The following is a 27,689-nucleotide window of genomic DNA, read 5'->3' as shown; positions in this document are numbered from 1 at the left end:
CTACAACATGTAGCACACAGGAAGCAACCAAATAAGAGAAGATTCAAGGGTTGTGTAACTGGCCCACCAAGCCCATAGGCTAATTGATGCCTCTGTGTTACTGCAATGCTATCTGCACAATCAGGGCTCTAAGCATTATATAATCTGTGCTCTCAAACTATCCCAAATCAATGTCACAGTTGTGTTTATTATTATTAATAGATATACATAGTCAGTGTAGAGGAGGAGCTTTAGAAAGTTTAACAAAATATAAAGAAAGTATAACAATATCACTTGAGTCAACTGCTTTTGAGAAGCACATTTTCGTATTTACTTAATTCAGTAAACATGGTAAGGGGAAAATACAGGGATGACAACTGTGGATTCCACTGTTTAATTTACCCTGGGCTTGTCTACTTTTTCAGTTGTCTACTCATTATGGGAAACTGTCTGCAGGGTGAATACAGTAACCACAGACAAGTGTTATATATTGAACAGGATTTCTCATTCAGGTGCCCATCCTACTAAACCAATACTAACTGCACCAGGCAAGTGTTTGTTTGGTATTATTAGCTAAATATTATTTTGGCAAAGGACAATATGAGTACAATTATAATGATGGGGTTTTTTGTTGCATATTTTTTCTTTTGTTAATTGGATATGCTTTGCAAGTAAAAATAAATTGTCCCTTCTTTTAGTTCATATACACCAATCCTGTAAATCAAGTTGCCTTTGTTTTTTGTTTTTACCTTGACTTGTGGAGATTGTTAGCAAAATTGGAATTATTTGCTCCAAACAGAAAATGCATTCTTTTTTACTACATATATTACAAGCATCTGTTAGGCTGGGGGCACATGTTCATGTGCATTTGTTCATGCTACAAAAAACATTAATGATTAATCACTAGTGTTAGTTATCGATTGTTACATTTTTCAACAACTGGCTTTCTATGTAGTGAGGCACAAAAGTAGCTCATAGTAGTAGGAATTATTTACACATATATGAAGATGATCAGCAAGTAATATACCTGCTACTTGTGTACCTTACTCCATAGGAAGCCATTTGTTCCAAATCTGTATTAATTGATTGACTGATCTCATAAGAGGCATGGAGGAACCCAATTATGAGGAAAGATTAACTGAACTGAATTTGTTCTCTCTGGAGAAGAGGCGATTAAGGGAGGACATGATCACCATGTATGTATGTATGTATACATGGTCCATATGGACCATGAATACATATATGGTCCATATAGTGAGCTTGGTGCCAAATGATTCACTTTAAGGTCACTGCAAAGGACAAGGGGGCACACTTTGCGTCTGGAGGAAAAGAGGTTTAACCTTTGCATACGGAAAGGATCACAGTTAGAACTGTACAAATGTAGAACAGACTCCTCCAGGAGCTAGTTCTAGCTAGCTCAGTTAACTGTTTAAAAAAAAACAACTGGATGTATTCCTAAATGCACAGAATATTACTGGATATTGAGTTCTTATAGGTACTGTATGTTAAGCACCAGAGATTGTTGATCCAGGGAATATCCGATTGCTTTATGGGATCAGGAAGATCCCCTGTTGGAGCAAATTGAATTACTGTATGTTTAATAGGGTTTTTTTTTTGCCTTCCTCTGGATCATCAGTGGGTAACTGTGGGCTTAGCGTTCTGTTTTAGGTTTCCTTTTCTGTTTTAATTAATTATTTTTTTTCTTTCTCTTATCTCTATAGGTTGAACTCGATGGTTTTCTTTCAACCTGACTAACTATGTAACTATGATTGCTAGAACTTCTGGTTGCATGATTATATAACAAAAAATCACATGTGTACTCCAATCGTAGTGGACAAAACTCTGTGTATTTATGATGGCAGGCTAGTACAAGTGATCTTTGTAACTGTACGGCCACCAATATCGCCTGTATTTGTAGTAGCTGGCCCTGCCTGATGTCATTGGTTGCTATGATGCCAGCGGTCCTAACAGCCAATGACTGAATTGGAGGAGGGGGTTGCACTGGGCTATGGCTGGCAGTAGATGCACCAACCTTCGAGGCTCGTTTATCCACTGTCAGCCAGTCATAACCCTATGTAGGTTGGCAATCGTGGTCCGGACAGAACCACCACTAGTCCATGTCCAGACTGTGGTCTGCCATTTAGGGACTTCTAGTCTAGATAATTTAGTTATTAAGATGACCCCTGAATTTTCCATTTCTTCCTATATTTTGAAGTCAGGGTATCCCTTGAGGAAATTTTAACGTGGGTATGTAATTATTGGGCTATTATATCTCCCTTTGTATGGCATTTTATTGTCTGTTTTCCTGTTGCATATTTACCATAACATCCTTTCTGGTAAAAGGTTGTCCCCAGAACAGAGAGTGAGGAGAAATCTCTCTAATGGAGCCCTGGATAGCAGTAAAACCTGACAAGGGTTCTACCCTTTCCCCATTCTAGCCAAAATTTGAAAAACGTTTTGGGTTTAGATACACTTTAATTGTATTAGTTCTCCATATTATAACATATTATATCATCATTTATTAATGCAGACCTGTATTATAACTGATTCTTCTTTCATGCATCTTTGCAACAATGTAGAGCACTCTTGCTAAGAATGGTGTCAGACAGGTGTTTTATTTAAAAAAAAAAAAAAATTATCTATCAATATGCTAATTTTTCAAATTTCGCTGTATCAGAAACCTTGGATCCATCAAAATGCCGCTTCAGCAAGCAGGCTGCCAAAACCTTTCTTTCTTTTTTTTCTGCATAAATCTGTGAGGCCATTTTTTGTCCTTGGAGACACCACTCTGTAGACAGTTGCATAGAATTCTCGGGGGATCTACTGTGTAAAGAAGACTTTCCCTGAATAGTGAAAACATTGTGGTAGGGTGCAACAACAGGATGTAGATAAGTATATACTATATGTAAGGAGGAGGTTGGGGTATTTAAGGCAAGGGAGGAGGCAAACAGGATAAGTAAACTGTTTGAAAGTGTACTAATCATTTCATTTTTCAGAACTCCAATGTGGTAAAATAACAATCTAGATTATTGAAAGCATTCTATCCAATATGAGACCAAATGTGATGAGTATCTTAATTAATTTCCTACACAGGTTGTCAATAAAAAAATGTTTTTAATATTCTAACACTTTCTTGAAGAAACCTTTATTGAAGCATAGAACCCATAAATCCAAAGAAATCTGAGTTCAAACTGCCCATAAAGACCAAAATCTTTTATTTTGCCATTATTAATTGTCTTGGCACTAATAGTGGTTCTGTTCATTTTGTAAGAAAGATGTGTACACGCAGGAGAGTCTCAGAAATTAGATATAAAAATCTAAATATACCGTATATATTTGTATAACTGGGTACTGTTATATTGTATATGGCATAGGCTTACATTGTATATCCACTTTTCCAACCCTATTTAGCCCATGTGGTCTTTCTGGACATTTGTGCCAACTGAATCTCTTAGTCTGGTTAACAAGCTTGTGCCTGGGTTAGTATGTCTTTTTGGTCAATAATTGTAATACTGAATTCTCCCTTGTAGATGTCAATTCACTGTGCTACTTTACTATAGTCACTGAGCTGTACATTTTATAAAACAAAAATTATTCTAACAAGAAATCGGATTTTAATAAAGCTAAATGCCAGGCAGATATACCAGGACATGCAGCCATGTATTCATATCATTAAATTATATTTTTTTATGCAGCTTGTGTAAGTACCAAAATGTGGCTTTGCATAACTATCTGGAAATCCCCTAGTACTAGAGGCCGTACTGAGAGTCAGTTAGGGAAACGGCATGCACATGTGCTGATAAGGAACATGCTGAAAGGAGGAGGGAGCTGAGTAAGGAGCCATGACTAAGGCCCTGATGGGCAGAAGGGTGAGCGGATCATTGGTTTTTAATTTCTGCATCTGTTTTGCCCTTAAAGAAGGGGTATTTCCTAGCCCTGTAAAGGAATTCTAGGCATTCTACTGGGGGAGCTGTGTTTATTACACTCTATCAACCTCATCAGTCTGTTGTCCAATCAGCAAGCTTGGAACGTGGAGATGACATCCTGAATGTGTAAATTTTAGGACTGAATGGAAAAAAACATTTGGCAGGTAAAACAGCTCCCTGGTGTTCAGCTTTAAATCACCAACCTTGGAATTTTGCCTTTGAACTGAGAATGTACACCCAAAAATTCTTAGGTCAGCACAAGTAGCTGAGCTGCATTGCTAAGACACTAATTACTAATGGTAAAATCCAAAATGTTACAGTTGTGAGGGTTTATTCACTCCATGCAAGGTTCACTATATTCTCTGGAATACTATTGTTATTTATAACACTACAAATCTTGATCTGCTATTCCCCAATAGAGACATTTGCCAGACTGCCTTGAATTTTACTGAAATTTACTGCTATAACTTGACCAACTTGGGGAGTTGCACTTACTCCCATTTGTTTTAAAGACTTTATAGTATGTGAATGTTGGTCATGTTTTTGATTAATAAAATAGAATATTTTTGAAATGTTTATGCACTGGCTATTGACTCAATATGGGGTCCTGATATAGTGTTGCATACAGTTGTGAGGGTGCGAGGTGAGGATATTGTTTCCAATAAAGATATCTGTTCTGATAACGACTGACTAAGAATGGAGTTCCTCTCACTAAGAAATGTCTTCATACTTCCAGTTGCGCCTCCAGGACAGGAAACAAAGCAAAATTTCCTCCATGAGACACGGACAGTGAAAAGAAAACTTAGAGTTTCTACTCCATCCCTACTGTATCCAAGTTATGCATACACATTTAGAAAGGTGCAATTAAAGGGGCCTACAGACATACCAGTCTACACATCTTTCTAGCAGGGACGTGCAGTCAGGTGAGGCAGAGCTTCACCTTGTATTATGGAGGAAAAAGCTGGGGTGGACAGGGGGAATGCTTCACCAAGCACGGAACTTACTGCACGCCACTGCTTTCTAGTGAAAGATTGTGAAAAAAGCGATGGGGAAACTCTTACCTGGCTGATCTGCTCCCTCCCCCTGACAAAACTCAAGCAGTGAATATCTGCTGCTGGTCAAACAGACAGATTTAGTTAATTTTCATGTCCTAACTGTTATAAGGCCAGCCAAAAGAAAATCCCTTGTCAGGGGCCAGCCTTACACCACTTGATTTCCCCTATTTAGCTCCTTGTATTATGTTCATACTTGATCCGGAAAATAACACCCTTCCCGTCCTAGGGTGACAACACTCCCTAACCATACTGGATCTATGGAGAAGCACTATTGTCACCATAAGACAGGGGCAGGAATACCTCCCCCTCTCCTTTTCACCTTAAAGCAGTTCTTAAGTTGTAAAGTCCTAGCATATACTATCCTGTTATAACATCATCATTGTAATAGGAATACATACTAGAGTTGCTTCTGGTAAAAGTTTACAAAAATTTAGATGGATATGGTTATTAGGAGTAGAATAGAACTTATGGAAATTCAATATAGGAATATAGACAGTATTTATTTTTAGCTTTTGAGTATAGATACCCTTTAATATGGGGTGGTGTTCTATATCCTAACATACTAATTGATAACATAAGATTGCAGAACGCACAGGACAGTGTTGGATATCAGGCAGGATCAAAAGTTATTTTTTTCTGCATATAATATATAGATATAACAAAGCAAGTTCAATCTTATATTTAACGGATCAAAGGGTAGAGAATTTAGTTGTTGGGGTTTGCATACACTTTAGGGATCCGCTGAGTCAATAGACTATATTTTGGAGTTATGATTGTTTCAGAGCGCGCTCTTGTGTAAGACATGTATAATGAATGTTGATCGGTAACGGTAAGTACATCCTACATTTAAAATGAGGCAGTTAATACATGTTTAATCCTATATTGTCTTCCTTTTTCTTAGACTGTGAGCAGGAAAAAATGTTACAAATAGCTTAGGAAGACATTTTCCAATTTCATAGTTGTAAAACTCATGAATACTTAAAAATGCTAAAAGCATTGAAAACGCAAGGCTTTCTTAATATTTTATTAGGTAACATCTTCCTAATTTAGACAAATATCCTTCAGTTCATTAGGATGAGCTGCGGATTCTCTGTCCATTAATGTCAACTACAGTATTTGAAGTATTGATTCACTCACACAAACATTGTTACTCTGTGCAAAAATCATCACACCCATATTTCATACTCTGTGCTATACATCCATCTGCTCGGATTTCTAGCTTTACTGTAGAGTCAAAATCCAGTCACTAGCATCTCATGTAAACTTTAATATATCAAAAGTGATTTGCATTTTTTTTTTTAATTTGCAGCTTTTATTTAAAAAAAAAACTTGGTGATTCTGCCATGAAGTCCTTGTTTTGGGCATTTCCAGTAAAAGCATGTTCATGTTCTATCTCTATTACCCACTTGCTCTCCTGCATTGTTAATGTGTCAGTGAAGACTATACGGAGCCACACCAATGCTCATTGCAAGGGCATGTAAGTACCTGAATGTCATTTTGTATCAACCTCTGGAACAGCAGCATTCAGACTAGGAGGGGGAGTATTTGGAATTATTTTGGTAAGCTGCATGCAAATATGCTGATAAGGAAAATGCTGGTAGAAGGAGGGAGCAGAGTTAGCAGAGGAGCAGTCTGTTGTTGCTTCATCACTATTCAGTCAACAGGCTGGGGGCAGCTAGATGATACCACTGCATTGCCTAATTGCTAATTGTAGCATAGAAAGTGGTGTAATCCTGACTGAGCTTTTCTTAAAACAATACCTGGTGATCGTACCATGAGGTCCTTGTTCAGGCACTTCCTATAACAGTGTGACTATGTTCTGTCCTAGTCACCCACTTGCTCTGCTGCGTTGACACCCTTCCAGTGAAGACTATAAGCAGTTGCACCAACACTGCAGAGTCATATTGCATCATTGTCACCATGAGAAAAGCCACCCTGAGAAATGCCATGTAACCATCATTGGAGTGAACATAGACTGGAAGTGACTGCAAAGAGACTGCAGGAGTTTAGCAACAATGAGATAAAATAAGGTAAAACCAGTGTTTTCTAAAAGGAAACATGGCAATGATTTATAATGCACAGTGATTTAAAGAAGGATTATAGGATGAGTGAAAAACACTCATCCCCATATTTCATGCCAACCTGTGACAAAGAAGCTGTCACAAGTCGGCTCTATTCATGGAGAAGTGAACGAACACATACGGCCGATCGCTGACTTCCCGATCCTCTACCTGCAGAGAGCAGTCACCGTCAGTCACCGCTCCCCACAGGGATTCCCCCCTCCCCTCTCCGATTCTCCAGCACTAACTGGAGGGACTGACGGGGAGGGGGCGGGCACAGCTGGCTCTGCCTCTAGATAGGCAGAGCCCGCTGTCAGTCAGTCAGAGGGGTGGATGTCGACAGTATTGTCGGGATCCGTCCTGGCTGCGGCGCTCTCGCCCGCTATATACTGAGTTTTGGGTCACAGGAAGATGTTAGAATATGTCCTTCCATGACCCTAAAGAGAACTATGGGGAAAAAAGGTTACCCCATAGTTCTCTTTTTAATAAAGTAAATTGTATACAGTTAGGGTTTAGATCTACTTTAAACTATTCTGTAGAAAATGGACCATGAGATCCTTATCCAAAAACACTTTCACTTGATCCCTCAATCATTTATAACATTCATTGACATATTTATAAATCTGTAAATTCAGCACTGCAAATATGTGCAGAGACAAACCTGCAGGGCAGGATTGTACACTCCAGGTTTTCTAAAGGAATCCATTGTGATTAATCAGCAAATGTAAAAACTGACATACATGCAGAAACAAGCCTACAGGATCAAGTCTGACAAGCCTGCAGGATCTTAGACTTCAGGTCTTCGAAAGTAATCAATTGCGATGTATCAACAAACGTAAAAAACCTACATATGTGCATAGAGAAGCCTGTAGGATCTTACACAGCAGGTCTTCAAATGTAATCCAATGTATTTTATTAACAGTTGTAAAAACTAAGGAGTTGCATCTCTAGTTTCTCTCCTTCCCACTGGGCACTGCTCTGTTTCCCCTCTTATCCCCCCGCCTGGGTTGGCAGGCGCCACTGGGATTGTGGGGACACAGAGCAGTGCTCAGCGGGGAGGAGAGAAACTTTCAGGAGGCCGAGCAGAGCGAGGAGGACAGCTCTGTCAGCGTTATCACAAGAGGCCGAGCTCTCCTCCCACAATGCCCCGCTCGGCCTCCGGTAACAAATGAGTCATAGAGGAGAGCTGAGTATTTGTAAATAACTGAGGACATAGTATGCTTACTGTGTCCCCAATTATGAATGAATGGGAAGTGCGCTACATCACGTCCTGTTCATTCATGATTGTGGACATGGTAACTCATACTATACATAATAGGGGTTGCAGAAAAAGAGATTTAGGACTCAATCTCTTTTTCTATTTCAAAAGGGTAATATCAGGGGTTTGTTTAGACCCCTTATATTTCATTGAAGTACCTAGCGGTAAAGTAGAAAATAAATAAATTAATTAAAATCAAATATAACATTTTGAAAAGATTTGAAAACAAATTATTTTCCGTTTCGGCCTGACAAATTTTTTCTATTCGGTTTCGGTCTGAAAATTCAATTTCAGTACATATCTAGTAGAAACCTGCATACATGCATAGAGAAGGCTGTAGGATGTTACACTTCAGGTCTTCGAAAGGAATCCAGTAAAAATATACATTGGCCGGCGTATGTAATATTTGTTGTAATATACATTTTCTGAATGTTACAAAGATTCAGATTTTTCCATTTATTGAAGGAGCGGTTGTGCAGCTGTCAAATGAGATTTTATAATATCAAAATGTTCCAGTGGATAGATCACTCATCATTTGCTGCTTTATAAACATGACTCTAAGGGTTATTTGTTTGTGTTTAATTACATTTGCCTTGTTATAATTCCTGATCTTTTGCCTTCTTATACCCAGTGTGCCTATCATCATCCAGAAGGTGCCACTCTGTTAATCTGCCTCCATTCAGTTTGTTTTTGATTAGTGAGTTTAATCAATTTTGGGCATCCATTGCATGATGTTAGTGTGCATTGATCCCAGGCCAATGTCAAATAAAGTTTTTTTTTTTTACCAGACATGCATTTATAATGTCCGGATTTTTCCTGATGATGTATGGTTTCTGAGCTTTACTGATAACATAAAGACACAGCTAGTCAAACTCATATATCTGGTTGAGCAAGACTCTCTTGTTGAATTCTCAGGACTACAGTACACACTGTGTCAGGAAAAATGTAATTCCCTATACACTGGAAGCTTTACAAGGCTGAACCCCTTCTGCTATCATAGCACAGCACTTGCTATCTGTTGGCTAGTAGAAAACAGACATGTTTTTAGTTCAAATGTAAAGCCCATGACACACTGCATGCAAAGCCGTTCCTAGCAAAGCAAAGCTGTCAGGTACGGAGGTTCGCATGCAGTGTGTAAGCTTAGCATGGCCAGATGAAAGACTGTATCTTTAGCCAATCGGCCTCCGCATAACAACCGAATAGACTTCGTATCATGACACACTGGTTTATACGTGCGAGCCGATTGGCTGAAGATGAAATGTTTCATCTCAGCACGCTCAAGCTATGCAAGCTCTCGCAAGCTGACGTGCCGGAGTTAAAATGACATGACACACTGCAGGCGAAGGTTCTGCGCACCACCGCTCAGCGCTGCTTCGCATGCAGTGTGTCATAGGCTTAAGAAGAAACAGTGTGGGCCAATCCTCTTGTAAACCACCACTGACTGTCATCTAGTTGTTAGTAAAGGCAGTTCAGGAGGTAAATGAGTGCTCGATTTTCTAATTTTGTTTCCAGCTTCATAAACTGCAGAGAAACATCTGGTGTACAGATTATCCTCCACCTATCAGCATCACAGTTGTTGCAGGTGAAGATAGGAAGGGTTAAAACCTCAGTTAGGTTTGCATTGCTGCCTGTGTACCTGGTTGGGAGATTTCCCCTCACTGCCTGTCTAGGTGACGGGTGTCAAACAGATGAAGAAGTATGAAACCGCCCCACGGGATGTTGGAAATACAACAGCATATATGATGTCTATTGAGCTGTAGATGGTACTATAGTGCAATACTAGTCTATGCTAGTCTGTATGTTCATGCTTATCTGTGATATATACAGGAAGTTCTCTTTGTATGCTGTATAATGCTGTATTCTGATGTAATATTCTCCTAAGCAAGTAACACTTAAATCAGCATTCCTAAAGATCTCAGTTCTTCATCCAAACACAGAACCAACACTGGAGACCCAGACAGCAGTATAAGGAGAAGTTCCAACCCTTACTACTGTACTTCAAAATCCAAACCTACAGTATTTAACAGTTTAGGCTGAAGTTCGCTTTTAGAAACAGTTTTTTTGCTAATGCCTAAATTTATGACAGAACATGGTATAACTGTAATGTAAAAATGGCAACCACCTCTAGTCTTTAGTCCTTCCAGATATGGTGATTTTTTTTTTTACAACTTGGTGATTATTTTTGAATTGCATTGGTGAATACCTGATCTCCACTAGTCTAACACTTATTGAGCCCATTTTATAATGCCTGTTATTGCCACTTATTTTGCCTTTCATCTCACTTCTTCAGATTTGGTGCTGAACTTTTGGTTTACATGTTCAGGTCTGGCTGTTGCTGTAGGGACCAGTGATTTTCAACCGGAGTGCAACCGCACACTGGTGTGCCGCCTGAGTTTATCAGAGGTGCCGTGGAAAAATGGATCCAAAAATGAAAAAAATAACTAAATTATTACACAATTATTGTTAATTTATCATTTTCCCTGCAGCAAGAGAACCAGCGGATGTCCTGCAAGGCACCCAACTGAGTCTTAGCAACCAATATCATCCATTGCTATAGATGCTATCGGCTGCAATAGTCTTAAAATGGGGATGCTGGGTTGGTTTGCTAGGTATCAGTCAGTCCATGGGTTGGTTGCTAAGAATCAATCAAGTGTGGGACGCCGACCCTCTCCCATGGACTGTGCACCCTCTAGCAAACAATAAAGGAACTGCTTTGTGTGTATATGGGACGTGCGCCCTCTAGCAGACATCGGAGGAACTGCTTTATGTGTATATGGGATGTGCGCTCTCTAGCAGATAGCAGAGGGACTGCTGTTGTGTGTGTTGACAACAAGCCATGTCCTTGGCAGCGGAGTCATTTCCCTTGTTTGTGCTATGTGACATATAGCATTACATTGTCAGCCACAGCTTGTGCTGTCAGATCTGATTAGAACCAGAGAAGATCCTTCTATTTTTACTTTGTGGATGGCAGGGCAGTTCTCCCTTTTGGGGTTTGATGGTTTGTGTACAAATAGCACCGTGGTCAGCCGTCCCTACTTTCCTGCGTGACCTAGATATCATTTATTTTAGTATAAGTCATTGGAGGTGACCCTGATTGTTACCATAAATTTTGTATTGAATCAAATTTTTGTATGAATTTCCAAATGCTACATTTAGTTACGTCTGCTCCTGTTAGAAGTCGTGGTAGCTCATTCCAAAAATATTTCAGCGTTGTGTGTTTGCTGCCACAGGGAATCGCATGCTGGTTTTTAGGTTTCCCTGTGTGAACTTTTGTACAGTAGACATTTCTAGGGACTCCTGGATATATTCTGAGAAACATGGGAGCAAGAGGCCACACCTCACAAAAGTGTAAACTTTTTTTTTTTCAATTAAAGGATTTATTCTTAACCCCTTCGTGACGGGAGACGTACACTGTACGTCCAGCCACAAAGGGACCAAATGACTTGTCACGTACACTGTACGTGACGAGTTATTTGCTGCTTTAGAGGGCTGGTAACCGCTGAGAATCAGCTTTTGAAAAATTGTAAAAGTGTAAAAAAAAAATTTGTAAAAAAAAATAAAAAAATTAAGGGAAGAAAAAAATGAATGTATTTATTGCATTTTTTTTTTAGCTGTGCTGGTTTTGTAAAAAAAATACTACAAATCAAAACTGGGGAAAAAAGTGTATTTTTTACGTTTTTTTCCTCTTTTTTTATATTTTATTTGTCCTAAGTGAGGCGTTAGACACACATATGTGATATAAATATATAGCCCTATCTGTCCTCTAAAAAACAATATATAATATGTTTGGGTGCACTTTGTAAGAAAGTATATTACTGACGTGGAAGAATCACACAGTAAAAATGTCAAAAGTGTGTCAGTCATTTACGAACAGAAACTAAAAACAAGCTCAGTCATGAAGGGGTTAAAGTGTGGGCTCTTTATTTACTTATTACTTAACCATTTAGTGAATAAGTAGGGGTACAAGTACCCCTTACTCGTTCACAAGGGGGGGGGCAGCATCTGGGTGCCCCATTTATTAAAGGGATTACCCCGATGCAAATAAGCCCCCCTGCCGCAGACCCCCACATCCACCGGGTCAGGGTTGTGGTAGAGGCCCTTATCCTCATCGGCATGGGGACAAGGTTCTTTTCCAGGGGGGACGCCTGGGAAGGCCCCCTCCCAATGCCAAGGGCATGTGGCCAGATATGGCGCAGGGAGGGAGGGGAGCTCGCTCACCCCCCCCTTTCCTTCCCTGTCAGGCCTGTGCTCAGATTAAGGGTCTGGTTGAGAATTTTAAGGGGGTTTTCCCCCTGTTTTTGGGGGGTGGAGTTCCCTCTTAAAATTCCTACCAGATCTAAAGGGTCTGGTATGACATTTGAAGGAACCCCAAGCACATTTTTACTTTTTAACTCGGGGTCCTTTCTAACTTTTCTACCAGACCTAAAGGGTCTGGTATGGATCGGGAGGGAGACCCAGCACCATTTTGTTTTTAATTTGTTTACATTTGCGGGGAGAATGGACTGCTTTAGCAGACTGTTTTCCCCGCTTCGGCTCTGACTTTGGCTCAGCCAAGCCGAAGCATATGCATTTGGCTGCTGTATGGGCTATTGTGAATAGGGCTCCGGCGGCCGAATTGAGCCGAAGAATTAGCTGAAGCAACGGCTATATCCTTCAGCTTCTTCGTGAATAACCCTCTAAGTATTATGGCAGCCTGAGGTTCTGCAATCAGTTCAGGAAACCAAACAAAATATCTAAATATGATGCTTTTCTCATGCCCGAATTGATGAGGTGATAGAAACGTTGGGTCCCACCAGCTATATTACCATCCTTGATCTTGCTAAATGTATTGTCAGGTTACTGTCAGGCCCGGATTCCCCACAAGGCCACCGAGGCCCGGCCTCAGGGCGGCAGGGCGCAGAGGGGCGGCAGCGGTGTCCTTGTGGGGAACTTGCCCTCTCTATATTCAGTCCTGCTTTGTACAAGCAGGACTGAATGTAGAGTGAGGCAGCTGATTTTTCGTTTACATGTGAAATCGGCAATGTCGCCGATTTCACATATAAACAGTGTGCAGCCTTTTCCCCTCCCCCCTGCACTTACCTCTCTCCTTTGGTTCCGTCCTCCGCCGTCGAGTCCCGAGTCTCTGACTCCAGTGAGCAGAGCGACAGGGTTACTTGCTCCGTGCAGACTGTAGACAGTGAGAGGAGAGAGCTGTGCTCTTCCTCTCTCACCTGTCAGAGGAGTTCCAGCACAGTGCTGTGCTAGAACTCCTGTATTGCAGGTGACAGGGACAATAAAGAGAACCTTGGCAGGGAGAGTAAATCCGGCCCTGGTTACTGTAACAGCTAAAGCATAAAAGAGCTTTTATTACACCAGATGGGCTGTACCATTTTGACTTACATGGGGCTTCTGGTCTCACTCCAAATGATTATGGACTGCATTCTTAAGCCCCACAAAGTATAAACTTTGCATATCTAGATGATGTTGTCATTTTTAGCCTTGACCGGGATTCCTACCTAATGAAGGTCTAGGCCAGGGGTCTCAAAGTACTTGCTCGCAAACCGGTACTATGTGGCCCGCAGCCAGCTGACAAGTCAGGCACGCGGTCATGGACCGTGTACCTGACTTGTGGGAGCAGCTACACGGTCTGCATCTCTGTCCGATGCAGGCCGCAGAGCTGCTCCTGTCAGTGCCGGCACTCAGATCCAGAGCTGCTCCCACTCAGATCCTTCGGGCCAGCGCTCTGATATCCTTCACTGAGTGCTGGCCAAAAGGATGTATTAGTAGCCAAAGGTGCAGACCTTACTAATTAACCACTGGATCACTAGTGTCCCCTCCCTGCAAGAATGTAAGCAGGTAAGGGGGCTCTTTGTTTATTTTATGTGTGCAGGGGGGGTGAATTAGTGGAGAGTGTATTATTTTATGTGGGGGGAGTGTATTATTGTGTGTGGGAGGGGGTTGTATTTTTGTGTGTGTGTGTATTAGGCCCCATTCACACTTGTAAATTTATCTGCAATTAGGGATTCCTGCACAAGGAACTAGCGTTTTCCTTCAGCAGGAATCCCTGGCATTTACAATCGGCACCTGTCACCCATTCAAGTTAATAATCGGGTGAAATCCTCTACATGTAAACTCCTGCTCACCACATGTAATCGTAACCGCATGTAATCATTAATCCAGGTAGAGTGATTATTGTCTAACTATTTTGAGGTCCATTTGTGCCACCAGTGTCTATTTAAGAGTGAAATAGCAACTGGCACAGTTTCCATGCCAAATAACAAAGGGATTGCATTGGTTTTCAATATAAAAGACTGCTGCAGATCCCCACCAGATGGGACCTAGTGTATGGGATGTGTACTTTCTGCCGGTAACCTGAACACACTGCATGGGCAGAGCTTGCATATAGGCATGGAAACCTCCTTTCCCTACCTATATGCATAGCTATTTATCCCAACAAACACAAGGCTAATAGCCTTCCTCCTCAGCTTCAGCTCTCCTGTTCTCTATGCTGTGTCTGGCACAGACACGGCATAAAAACAGAGCCAATTGCTCCTGATTAGGGGCAGGATCTGCTCTGTTTTCTCAGTTTTGAAGAGTGGCACAGACTTTATGCATGCACCACTCTTTGTTAATTCCCTCTCTATGTTGTAATTTTTGAGAACAAATAACTTCACAGTACAAGTAGCTACAGAGGGGACTGAGGGCTTGCTTCAAAGCTCTTTTACTGCTTGCTAACAATAGGCTGGACACAGGTGCCCTTTAACTAACATACACCTTGTAACAGCATATATACTTATATCATTAAATCCAATGCCCCAATATGTGTTCACAACGAAACAGATGCTGAATATTTTACCCACTTACAAATGCCTAGTAACCATTGTCTTTTAAAGCTTTAAATGGGCAGTGAAGTATACTGGTGTCAATAAGTGAATGGATCACTTCAACAGAAATTAAGAAAACCCAACATAAAACAGTTTCATTTATACAAGCACCTTCAATTCTATTTCATTAATGGCATTAGAATGTTCATTGTATTTTAAAAAATCTCATTTGAAAAGCAAAATTGTCAGGTTTATAAAAAATTTAAACAAATTGCACAATTCTATTGTCAAGCAGCTCACCCAGCTTGGGGGTAATATTTATATCTGGAACTGAGAGAATTGCCATCAGCAGTACTAGCAGGTGCCTCTTTACAAATATTGACTCTCATTGTCTCTAGGCATAACTATGGAGATTAGGAAAACACAAGCTGTACAGAGCTATACAAAGTTCAGCTAGTGATATTAGGAAGGGGCTGTAGATTTAAAGGAAAGTGGAATAAAAACGATTGGTATTATTTAATGGGGAATTGCAAAGAGCAGATGTGAACTCTGAAGCACCAGTAGCAACTAATTAGTACCTAAATTAATTAGGAGATGATTTTGGATTGGCCGGGTATTGCATCTTGTATTGCCCCACTGCTGTTTCCACATATTTGCTGAATAAGCTGTAAGTCTTTGTACAGATTTAAAGAAAAGGCACCCCGATGTTGCATGTATAATACAGCATGCAGGATTCCCTGCATGTTTGATTAAGCATCTGACATAGGCAGATTTTAAGTAACAAATGGGGGCCCTTGCTGAATTTTTTTTTAATTGCAATATCTGGGGCTATCATTCTCATCCTTGCTTCATCCTTGGCGAGTCCATGTACTTATCAGATGTTCTGAGACTTTACTGGCTGCAGTATTAGAGATCCATTAGGTTAAGGATCAGATCTCGCACCTTTTTCCATCCTTACAAGTTTCTTTTAAACTCACCACACATCACAAGCTGATTGCACAATCTCCTTTAAGGTGCCCATACACCCTGCGATTTATTGTTCAATTTATTTCGTGCCCTCATGGAACCCCCGATCGATTTCTGCTCGAATACCCCATCAAGCACAGACCAATGTTGATTTCGATTATCGTTTGTTAGCAATACTAACTGACCGAATTTCGTCATTCGTCAGAACATGTGCATGTTGCAATTTATTTTGTATAATAAAATATTTTATGATATGAAAAAATATTGATGCCTCATTTGAAACCCCATTCTCTCTAATATTGTTTACCTAATAGTTTTAAGCGGGAGAGGTGTACATTGAGCCCCGTGCTGAACCCACTGATTTATGGTTAACACTAGTTCCCAAATTTGTACAAACACATTATTCATGAAGTCCTTTAAATCTCTGAAAAATAACAAAAACCTTGATACTGGTGTATTTATAGAAAAATATTTCTGGCAATTGTATTGCTTTTGTCAAAATTTGTATACTAATTACCAAGCTGATTTAATTCTAAAGCCCACTAGTTTTTATGATTGCCTCACACTAAAAGCCTCACATTGCAATGCCTTATTATTGTCATTAAATTACCTTCTTAATGTGGAGAGACAACATTCCAAAGAGCCATTTCTACTCCTTGGCTCTGCACGGTGAATAGGACACAGTTCATATGAATTATTGAGTGATATTGACTGACTGTTTCATTGCTTCTGCATTGTCTTCATTTACTTCAAATATATTGATTCAGCTTCCTCTGATGAAAGAAGTAATAAAGACTGTGCTGGGCCTGAAGCTGATCAGTATAGTATGCAAACAGCATGAAGCCGTGTCTGTGGGTAAGAACCAAAGATATTGTTAATTTAAGTGCAGAATGGTGATTTGGAAGTTCTACTGTTCGCTATGCCTCCCACTTCCCCCAGCACCACACAGCACCTATATACACTAACACAAAGATCAATAAACTCTATGTTAGCATGTAGCTCTTATTTGACTTAAGAGATCAACAACCTTAAATAGACCCTTCCACCACCCAATGTGGTGATCATAATGTTATGGGAGTTGAGTTATAATTTAAAAGCTGTGGCTGCCTTTCTTTTTGTATGCCTATTAAAAGTGCATTACAAACAATCTGATACTCCGCTGTTCCTCCGACACTTCCAGGAAGTGTAGGAAGCTTGTTGCTCCAACCTCCCCAGCTCTGGTGAACAAGTAGTGCTCGTAGCCACTAAGGATGTATTTAAACTAGGTGTTTTAATTGTGCCCGGGCATGGTTCATTCCCTTAGTCGGGTTTCTTTGTGTAGTACGAACACTCCAAAATGTACCTGGGCACAGATAAGTGTATTATGCCCTGGCACGGTTAAGTGCAGTATGCCTGGGCACAGCTGAACATTCCGTACCTAAAACCACTTGGAAGAGGTGGTCTTGGGCATGGTTCACTTGGAGTCCAGTATGGTTCGCTTCAATGTAAGTGCAAACTGTGCCCTGAGTACTCAATAACTGTGGAACATGAAGGGAGGGATCACCATGGTCTGGTTGGCAGAGGAGACTTCGAACGCTTCTTTTTGTCCATCATGAGCGCAGACCAGTGGGGGAGTGAGGAGGGGGTAAATCATACTTGGGCACAGTTCGGTTCAACAGTGCCCAGTGTAAGTATCCCCTAAAAATGCTGGAACAGATAGTATACACATGCAGAAGCAGACTACAGCAGTAAGAAGGTTAAGCAGTAACATGTGTAGGTGAGCTGTACTGGTTAGGAGCAGGCAAAGGCTAGTGATATACAGATGACAATAATAATATAATATATAATAATATTATGTCTACACAAGGTAGGCTTTTACAAGTGAATAACATGCCTAAAATTCATAGAATGCACATATCGTCTTATGAGCGAATTGTTTTTGAAATTAATGGTCTGGAGACAGGCTCTCCTTAAATAAAACCTAAACCTGCCATAATTAGAAAATCTCACTGAACCCAAGCACATTGGCTGCTCTGGATTCACAGGCATTTATTGCACACTCATCAACGTTCACTGACAAATTCACTAGACTATTAACCCAGAGAATATGATGTCAGGAATGTTTAGTTACATAAGAAGAATTTTGGGTGAATCTGCAATAAATGTGCAACAATGGTAAATCATTATGAGAAGCAGTTGTACCAAAGTTTGGAAATGTGGTATTTTATCTTGAATTGTCAGTATATTAATTGAATCCACATTTCTCTCTCAAAAAATGTATCTAATAATGGCTGACATATTAACATATAAAACCAGATATTCATTTACGTCTAATTCACATAATCTATGGTGTAAATCGGTTCAGTATAATGTATTTTTTTCCTTTATCTCTTTAATTATTTATAGAATCTGCTTTTAGATTTTATTTATATGATATTTTTTTCATTACACCTATGGTTATATGAATGTATGTATTATAATTATTTATGTGGCAAAAGAAAATCTTTTATTTTATAAATATTAGATATATTGGAATTATGATTTAAATCAGATCAGTGTTTTAACAGCCAAGAAATGTATTTCCTTACATCCTTTTTTATTGTTATGGTAGAGAAGTTGATTGTATTCCATACACAACTGTTGTGCTATCAGGGTGAGATCATTATGGCGCTCCAAATGGACAATTTTCCACAGTCCATGTACTAGATCTTAAAAAACACTTTTAAAAAAAACATAGATCCACCATACATTAAAGATCTGATCTTGGTGAATGACAATTAATGTTACTCCACCTGTGTAGATGAATCTTCTCATGAAATGTATGTGTTTTATACATTTGGTAAATTACTCTAAAGTAGATGTGGTTAATGGCACATTTCAGGCTTTATACATACACTCCATACTTACAACCTATGTCTATATGATCGCAGCATTGAGCATGTAAAAAAGGTGCATGGTTATCTTTTTAATGCAAGATAATCAAGCAAGGCTTTTTATGTGGAAAATATTACAGTGGATTAATTTATAAATTGTATCTAAACTTAAAAACAAACTTTAATATTTTACAGCTTACCAGTCCTTAGACGTCGTAGCTGTGTAGGTTATCTTTTTATTCCAAGATATTTTCCCTTTATTTTCACCTGGTAATGCTGCCAGTAACAACCTCCCTGTCCTGGGGTGACAACATTTTTGGCAAGATCAACACATATTTTCTTTGAACAAATATTCTTTGCAAAACCCTTTTGATAGTTCTTTAACATACCAAAATGGACCAAATAAGAGAAGTTAAAGTAACACTAAACGTAGGAGTTAAATATTAAAATGCATTGAAGTACCTTAACTATTAACATAAAGCTAGCTTATTTTTGTATCATTCAGCTGCAGATTCTCAAATCATCTCTGAATTGGTGCTGACACTGTCCTTCCTTCTGGAGGGTGGTTACTTTTGTTCCCCATGGTCCCTGTGTGTGTTACAAAGTAGCCACTGTTCCAATATCACTCCCGTGATGGACTACAATCTCAATACAAATTAGCAAACTGAATGTGACATTGTAGTCCATCATGGGAGTGAACATGGAGCGGTGGCTACTTTACAACACACACAGGGACCATGGGGAACAAAGGTTGTCACCCTTCAGAAGAAAGCACAGTGTCAGTATAAATTCAGAGATAATTTGAGGATCTGTAGCTGAGTGATTCACCAATACGGTACAGTTTTTAAAAATAGTTAAGGTACTTGAATACATTTTTAAGCTTTACCTCCTGAGTTTAGTGTCACTTTAATTGTTAGAGTTTACATACCCTATAGGCCTTCTTTTTCATCCCCTACGACCAAGATTCCCAACTAAACATATTTTGCATTCAGGCAATCCCATCAAGTGGCTGAGTCATTAAAACTGGATAGAAGAAACAGAGGACAAATGTGCAGCTGAAATTATCAGCATAGTTTTATTATTACTATTTTGTTACTTTGTATGGTCTTTGAAAATCTTTAGATACTTATGATCCTGTTATTATTGATATTTGTTGGGTTTTTTTTTTGCCATTGTATTGGGGCTGGAGTGCAAGAATGGAAAAGACACCTCAATATCTATTACATGTGATGAGTTGATTATTCTAATCCCAGTTCCTTCAGGGAAGTCGAGGATATCGGTTTTAAGCACTACTTGTAATCTGGGGAGAAGCAAGTCCAGAGGGAACATCTCCCAAACATTAATTTGATATAATATACTCTTATAAAGTATCAGTATACACTAATACTTCATAATATATTTTTTAAAGGTATTGAGACTGGAAAATGTGTAGGATATGTTCTCTATATTGTAAATCATCCATCTGATTTTGGTAATTAATTGTATAGAGGTGGGAAGGTTTTTTCTCAAGTACTAGCTATAACACACCTGGTGGTCATGCAGATGTGAGCTACTTAACCTTCCCCACTCAGTTCTGTACAGTCTCTTCTTCAAATTATTTAATGTTGAGTCTTCACTAGGATTGAATAGAGCTTGTGGCACACATGTGCAACAGGATCCAGACCCTTCAGTAAAAAATGTGAAAGGGGAGGCAGTGTGGCAAAAATCAGGTCACACAGCAAGGATCTTGGCAGAATGTGGACATGTAGGTATAAGACTTGTACTGGGCACAGGCACTAGAGCTCAAATGTAACTGCACTAAAATTGCAGGTACACTTTTGGTATAGGAAAATATTACTTATCCGGTTGCTGTTTCAAAAACAATCATCTCATTTGTATTAAATAGACCCTGTCACAACTTTAAAAATTGCAGTTAATAGCACTGAACATTAATGTATTTCAAATGGTTACTTGCAACATTTTACCTTTCTATGAACAATTTTTTTAATCACCTCCAATGTGCCTTTGAACTTGCTAGCAAATTTGACCACTGCAGGAAGATTCAATAAGCTAGCAAAACTACAGTTCCCACTCTCTCTGCTGCCATGGTATAGCCCTTCTCTTCTGGGAGTGTCCAATTACTGTCTGCGCTGGCCCAGCTTCTTTCCCCGTCCCCTCACTTCCCTACACAACCTTTGATGTAACTGTCACGGGAGAAGTAAAGGGGTGTAACGTCCCACCTCGGGGGAGGTGTACCTATGGATCGCAACAGCGGAGGATGGATTGGGGTCAGTATGCAGCTAGGTCTCTTATGCCTCAGAATAGGGTAAGGCGGTGAGAGTGCTGCTTCACATCATACCCCGTGCGTTGTTTGGGGGTGATGTTGCTAGTGGTTGAGAGGTTGGTTAACAACGGTTGGATAAGGCGATGAAGTATGGGCATGAGCTTTATTAGTGAATTCCCCACATGGCGGTGGCCTAGGCAAAAGTACAGCAATGAATATCAGCATAAGCACAATCAATGAGATAGTAGTCTTGGTTATGGTATAAGCACAATCAAATGAGATCTTAGCCTTGTCTATGGTATAAGCACAATCAATGAGATAGTAGTCTTGGCTATGGTATAAGCACAATCACTGTTCCTGGGGTCCTATGCAAGGAGACCCAGGTACTTGCCTTTTGTATCAGAGGTGTTTGTTCCTGGCATCTACAGGTCCACAGCGTGTTGATGCCTCTGGTTGCTCCGGGGTCCGAGTAGGAGGTGAGGAGACACTGTGTTGATCAGCGTCCTGCCACATTCGTCAGTAGGACGCCGATCAATTAGTGAACCGCAGCTTTAAGCCTGCGGCTCGTGTGAAGGGAGGAGGAGCCCTGTGACGCGGCGGCCCTGCTGCTGTCTCTCCTAGACAGGGAAGCCCGAGTCCTGTGGCGCGCCTGCGCAGAAGGACGTCGGACCGTGCCGCCGGCCCGAGTGCCGGCACGAACGTTACAAGGGGGAATACTATAGAGCAGGGATAGGCAAACTCTCCAGTTGTGCTGAAACTACAAATCTCATTAGGCATTGCAAAACTGACAGTCACAAGTCTGACTCCCAGAGGCAGATACATGATGGCATTTGTAGTTTCACCACAGCTGGAGGGCCTGAATTTGCCTTTCCCAGCTATAGAGTGCCAATTGAGTGACTGCTCTGAGTCTGCTGGGGCTGCTGACATAATATCCAAGATGGAGGCACCCAGCAGTGGTCTTAGGTTTAAGCCTTTACAGGTAAATAACATACATATAATACATTACGTGCACATAGACTCTTGCTGAAATTAATAGTCTGGCCACATGTCTCTTTAAATTTAATGAAAAATATTCTATTAAGTCTTTATTTCATAGAAGCTCATCTAAGTTTTATTTGAATTTCCATGTGTCTTGTTCACTGAAGCAATGCCTATTCCAACGGCAAACATTATCCGCATCCTATATAGGTAATTTCCATTCAGGTAGAAATATTTAGAGCAGTCTTCCTGTCAAGATACAAAGTTTGATTATGTGTTCCTCTATAACTGAGATACATTAGTGACAGACTTAAACCTTTATGTATGTATCTGGGTGTATTTAACATTGACTCTTATGGGATATTATAAGGAAAATTTGTTGAGTCATTAATTATTTACCAGGATTTGTTTTAGAGTTTTAAAAGCCTTGAGTCATCCAATACCTCCCTAGAGCTTACTTTATGGGAAGCCTCATGGAACTGTTAACTACATTGTGAATGCAGTATAGAAGGTCTTCTTTTACTATTCCCAAACAGGACAATTTATTTGACCAAAAAAGTGTATGTTCAATTGTATTTATGATTGGCCTCTGCAAATCATAATTTAGCTCTATGTTACAGAGTTTTTCTCATAGTAATCAAAACGTGGACCACTGCATCAAACTCCTTCATTCCTACATTAACACGGGAAAGTGGTGACGATCCTACCATCATCATTATTATTATACATGATTTATATAGCTCCAACAGTTTGTGCAGCGCTTTACAATAAGACATTACAGTCACAATACAATTCAAGACAAGATGGTAAGGAGGGCCCTGCCCCTGAGGACTTACAATCTAAAAGGGACTCTCATTTCACTGTTTCTTGTATTGTCTAGGTAATTCACTTTCTTTTTAGGGGTTGTGTCAATGAGACGTATTGTGCATTTTGCTGTATTTTATTTAAGTCAATTTTAAGGGAAACTTTCGAAAACACAATACATTTGCAATGCATGTCAATGCATGTTAATTTATGCATGGCTGAGTTTCCTCATATGGATATAATAGCATTCAAATGAGCACACAGAAGTGTACTTTATACAATATCTTATTCAATGTATAAATCCCAGTGGTGAACAAGAATTGGGTAAAGAGAAATTCCAGGCCAAGTCAAATCAGTTAGTGGACTGCTAATGTTATTCAGAAAACACGGCTTTTGTGCTGCAGGCAGAAAATATAATCAAATTACCTTACATTGATCTTCATATAAATTCCCCATTGTCAGACTAAGAAGAGTTTACAAAGGGACACTGGAGGACTGTGGTCTCTTGCCAGTCACTTTAAGAGAAAGAGGTTGTACAGCAATAGTGGCTGAGTTACTAAAGAAGTTGAGAATCTTTACAGAACAAATGTGTGTGAATATTCACTTCAATTATGAAAATCATCTCCAAATGATGGGCTACTCGAAGTAAACCATTCAAATGATTGGATAATTGAAGTGAACAGTCACACATTTTTTTCAGTAAAGAGTCTCAACTTCTTTAGTAAATCAGCCTCGTAGAGCCTATGCTGTAGAACCTTATTCTCATAGATACACATCTAGAAAAGGGCTACAGAAGGACCAGTCACGAGACATGCATCATTTATAAATGATCATAGTGTGCAAAAATAAGAAGCAGAGACACACTGGTAAATGAGATTTATTTACTATAGGAATACTTGGTTTGGGATTAGGTGCACCCAGAATAAAAGATTAAAGCATCCTCAGACTTACATAGCAGGATGGCCTTCTGTCTTCAAACAATAGTGATAAGCCAGACATAAACACGTCACTTGGTAGAATCAACAGTATCTTTACATTGATATACTGACTTCATTGTACCAAGAAAGCCATACAAACTGATACTTTGCAGTTTTATAAATGTCTTAATTTGTGCTTGAAGCACTATTATACCATGGCTATACTGTGCATACTAATGTGAATGCTGTGTGTCATTTTATCTAAGGTATAAGCTAAAAAAATAAAATAAAACTAAGGGTTTTTTCAACATTTTTTTAAACGGAGACTTTACCCAAATCAGAATTCATGATCTGGTTCCAAGTCACTGACTGAAAATAATGAAAACACTGGGTCATTATAACAGCCAGGCAACTAGCAGTTTCAGATGCAAAGGTCAGAAATAGCAGCCTTAGTACAACTTTGAAGAGAGGTTTTCTTTAAAGAGACACATTCAGCAATATAAAAAAAAAAATATGCAGGTAAAAGCACAGAAGAATCAAGGTTCCTAAATGCCTATTGTAGCAGTTTCCTTTACATTAACATTTTTTATTCACTTGCAATGAACTCTTCTGGGAGTGTCTAATTATTTACTGTGCTGGTCCAGCTCCACCACCCCTCCCCTTATCTCCGTACATAGCCTTCAATGTATCTCCCAGGGGAAGAGTGATGGGGAATACTATAGTTTCACTTTAAGTGATATTAAAGTCAAAAGGGTTTTAACTACCTTCCGTCCATGGCCGTTTGTGAACGGCCGGACGGACGTCTGCTAGGAGCGGGAGGGCGTCCTGCCCCTCCCCCTTCTCGTGTTTTTAAATCCTGATGAAATCCCTTACAATGGATTCTGCTCCTTGATGTTTAAAAGTTTTAGTTTCCTGCAGAATCAGCTGGTGCCCTGAGCACTGGTGCAGATATAACCTTATGGGAAGATTGTTGAAATGAATGGTCTGGCAACAGAGTCTTTTTTAGGGTAATTATAGATGTAAATTGTTCATTATGAAACTTTCTCACAGCTAGAAGGCTCATTGTCTTTTGTGTGCCCAATGCTCTCTAGTACATGTATGATAATCTGCATTTCAGGCTAACAGCTGTATCACTAGACTTTGCTTAACTAATTTACAAATGAGCTATTAGTCCAAATAGTGGACAGGATGTAAAATCTAGTCGTATAATAATGCCAAAGAGAGTTGATCCTTTAAGTCAGGGCCGGCCTTAGGGGTGTGCGAGCCGTGCGGCCGCACAGGGCGCCATGACAACAAGGGCGCCGTGCGGCCGTCACAGCTCTTCCTGTGGGCGGCTTCTCTCCCCCTCACCGCTGGCCATCCGATATGACAGCGCTCCCTTGTCTGCCCCCCCACTTCAGGGGGGGGGCGCAGGAGGGAGCGCTGCCTGCTGTCAGGATGGCGGATCGGTGAGGAGGAGAGAAGCCGTGCCCCCAGCTGTCAGGATGGCCGAGCGAGGAGGAGATCGGAGCCGCTGTCATCCTGTCAGTTTTAGGATGACAGCGGCTCTGTGCGTGGCAGAGTGGGAGATCGATAAATATCATTAGTGTGAGAAGGACAAACACTAGAGCGATCCTCTGATCACTCCAGTGTTTGTAAATAACTGGGGACACATAGTGCTATGTGTCCCCAGTTATGAATGAACAGGCTGTGATTTACATTACAGCCTGTTCATTCAAGATTTCCTCAATGGGGAGAAGCAGTCAGTACAGAGGCTCCTCCCCATTCTGAAACAGCTGATAGTAAGTATTTGAATGGGAAGCCTCTGTACTGAGTGCTTCCCATTCATTGAGTGCTGAGGCTGTAGAAAAAGAAATTGAGGATTTGGTGTCCTCCATTTCTTTTCTATTTTACAAGGGAAATGTCAGGGGTCTAGTTGGACCCCTAATATTTCCCCGATTTTATTTTTATCATACTTTTTAATATGTTTCTTTGTGGCTTAACAAAATAGGAGTCTTTAAATGGTGCGGATATTGGGGAAAATGGGTGTGGTTACGGGGGGATGGCCACTAAAGGGTGTGGCCACTGAGGGGCGCTGTAAAGTGTATTACTAAAGCCCCAACAATATCTTTTCTTATTTGCTCCCTTTTGGTCTGTTAAATATACAATTGTTTTTGTACATATACGTCTAGTAAGAAGGAAATAGCTGTTGTGAGATAATACTGTATCTTCCTGGGCTCTTTGCTACACTCTTATCAATTAGCATTGTGTCGAGCTCTCTCTTTGAACTACAAAAACTGAGATGAGGAAAGGGTGGCGTGTTCTGTAGTTGTGTCTGCTCTTACATAGATACAGTACAGTGAGTGATCATTACCAGCCTAGGACAGGAAGTGATTTACTAGCAGGTTCACCATGTCAAAATCAAGGGGGGAAAAGTGTGAAAAAAGCAAATACGTCTAAGGACTGGTAAGCTGCAATATATTATATTTTTGTTCTTGGGTTACGTGGAGAGGAGTCAAGGCACATTCAATAGCATTTTTCCTAGGAGCCATGGGGCTACCCCCAAGGGGTGCAAGGGGACAAGGGTCAATCTAAAAACTAACACAGGTACCTATAGGGACCATAATGTGCTTGAAATGAAGCACCATAATTACTTTTAGCTGCACTTACACCTATGCATTTTATTGTGCCGTGTTGTATAAAAATCAACCAAGTTCTAGGTTCAAGGGAATGTAGATCACGTTACATCTGTTACTGGAAAGTGAACAGGAAATTAAACTTTTTTTCACCCAGCATGGTGTGTTAATGTACCTAACTTGAGAAATATGGGAAGATCTGTCTGGTGGATAAACCCTTTTATGACCTTAAGGAAAATTCTAGATAAATGACAAAGGTGCTTATTTTCATTCATTGTATCGTGCTCTGTGTTCCGGCTAGGAACAGTGAAGAACTGTCCCCTCGAGGCCAGCTGGATATTCTATTTACTCGTGGTACAAATGCAATCAGCATATTAGTGTTTAACATTTTTCATCCTGACGTAAATTACGTTTGGGCATTAGAAAATAAAAATGCCACTTTGATTTTCGGTGTCTCATCTTCTTTCAGAATGGTTCGCTCTAATAGTCACCAGTAATAATAAAATATTTATCTCCTTAATTACAGATAATGTGGAATGTGTCTGCTTTTGTGATAAACAATGTATGGATTTTGTTAAATAACTGCAGTATGCCGGCCTGCTAAACAAGCTGTGCAAGCAAATCCCTTTGTTTCGCTTCATGAGCTGTAAGCTTTTTATTGAAAAGATACTTTATTTTTTAAATATGTTACATTGAATATTTTTCCTATTTTAATCATGACCTCTGAGTTATGTAGCAATATGGACATTTTAGGTTGCATTTTTTTTTTAATCACAGGTACTGATAGTCTTCCCAAGGGAGCTAAACTGGTAATAAAAAAGGTCACTAGTATACTCCATAAATATAAATAGAAAACATATTGTAAATTATTTTTTTTTATTTAAAGAAGAACTTCAGGCATTTAAAATGTAACCTTGCAGTTGGGCTCCCCCCGCACTGCAAAGGTTAAGTGCTTGTTTTGTTTAGGGGGGTCAAATAAGGTAGATATAACCAGCTGATCCTCAGTCCCTCTACTTCTCCTCATCTCTCTCCCCCTTCTAGTCAATGGACCTGCATTAGACGTGATGATGTCAGCGGGCTTCAGCTGAAACCAAGGACAGAAGAGGCTGCGGAGTCCGGTCTAGCAGCCTGGCAGGACAAAAGATTAATCCCTTAACAGATCTACATTATCTTCTGTGTTTTTCCCAAAATTGTAATACCAAAAAGGGTTCCT

The sequence above is a fragment of the Nanorana parkeri genome, unplaced genomic scaffold (genome assembly GCF_000935625.1).
Source record: "Nanorana parkeri isolate BGI_ZX_2015 unplaced genomic scaffold, ASM93562v1 scaffold61, whole genome shotgun sequence".
NCBI lineage: Eukaryota > Metazoa > Chordata > Amphibia > Anura > Dicroglossidae > Nanorana > Nanorana parkeri.
This window is presented reverse-complemented; position numbering follows the sequence as displayed.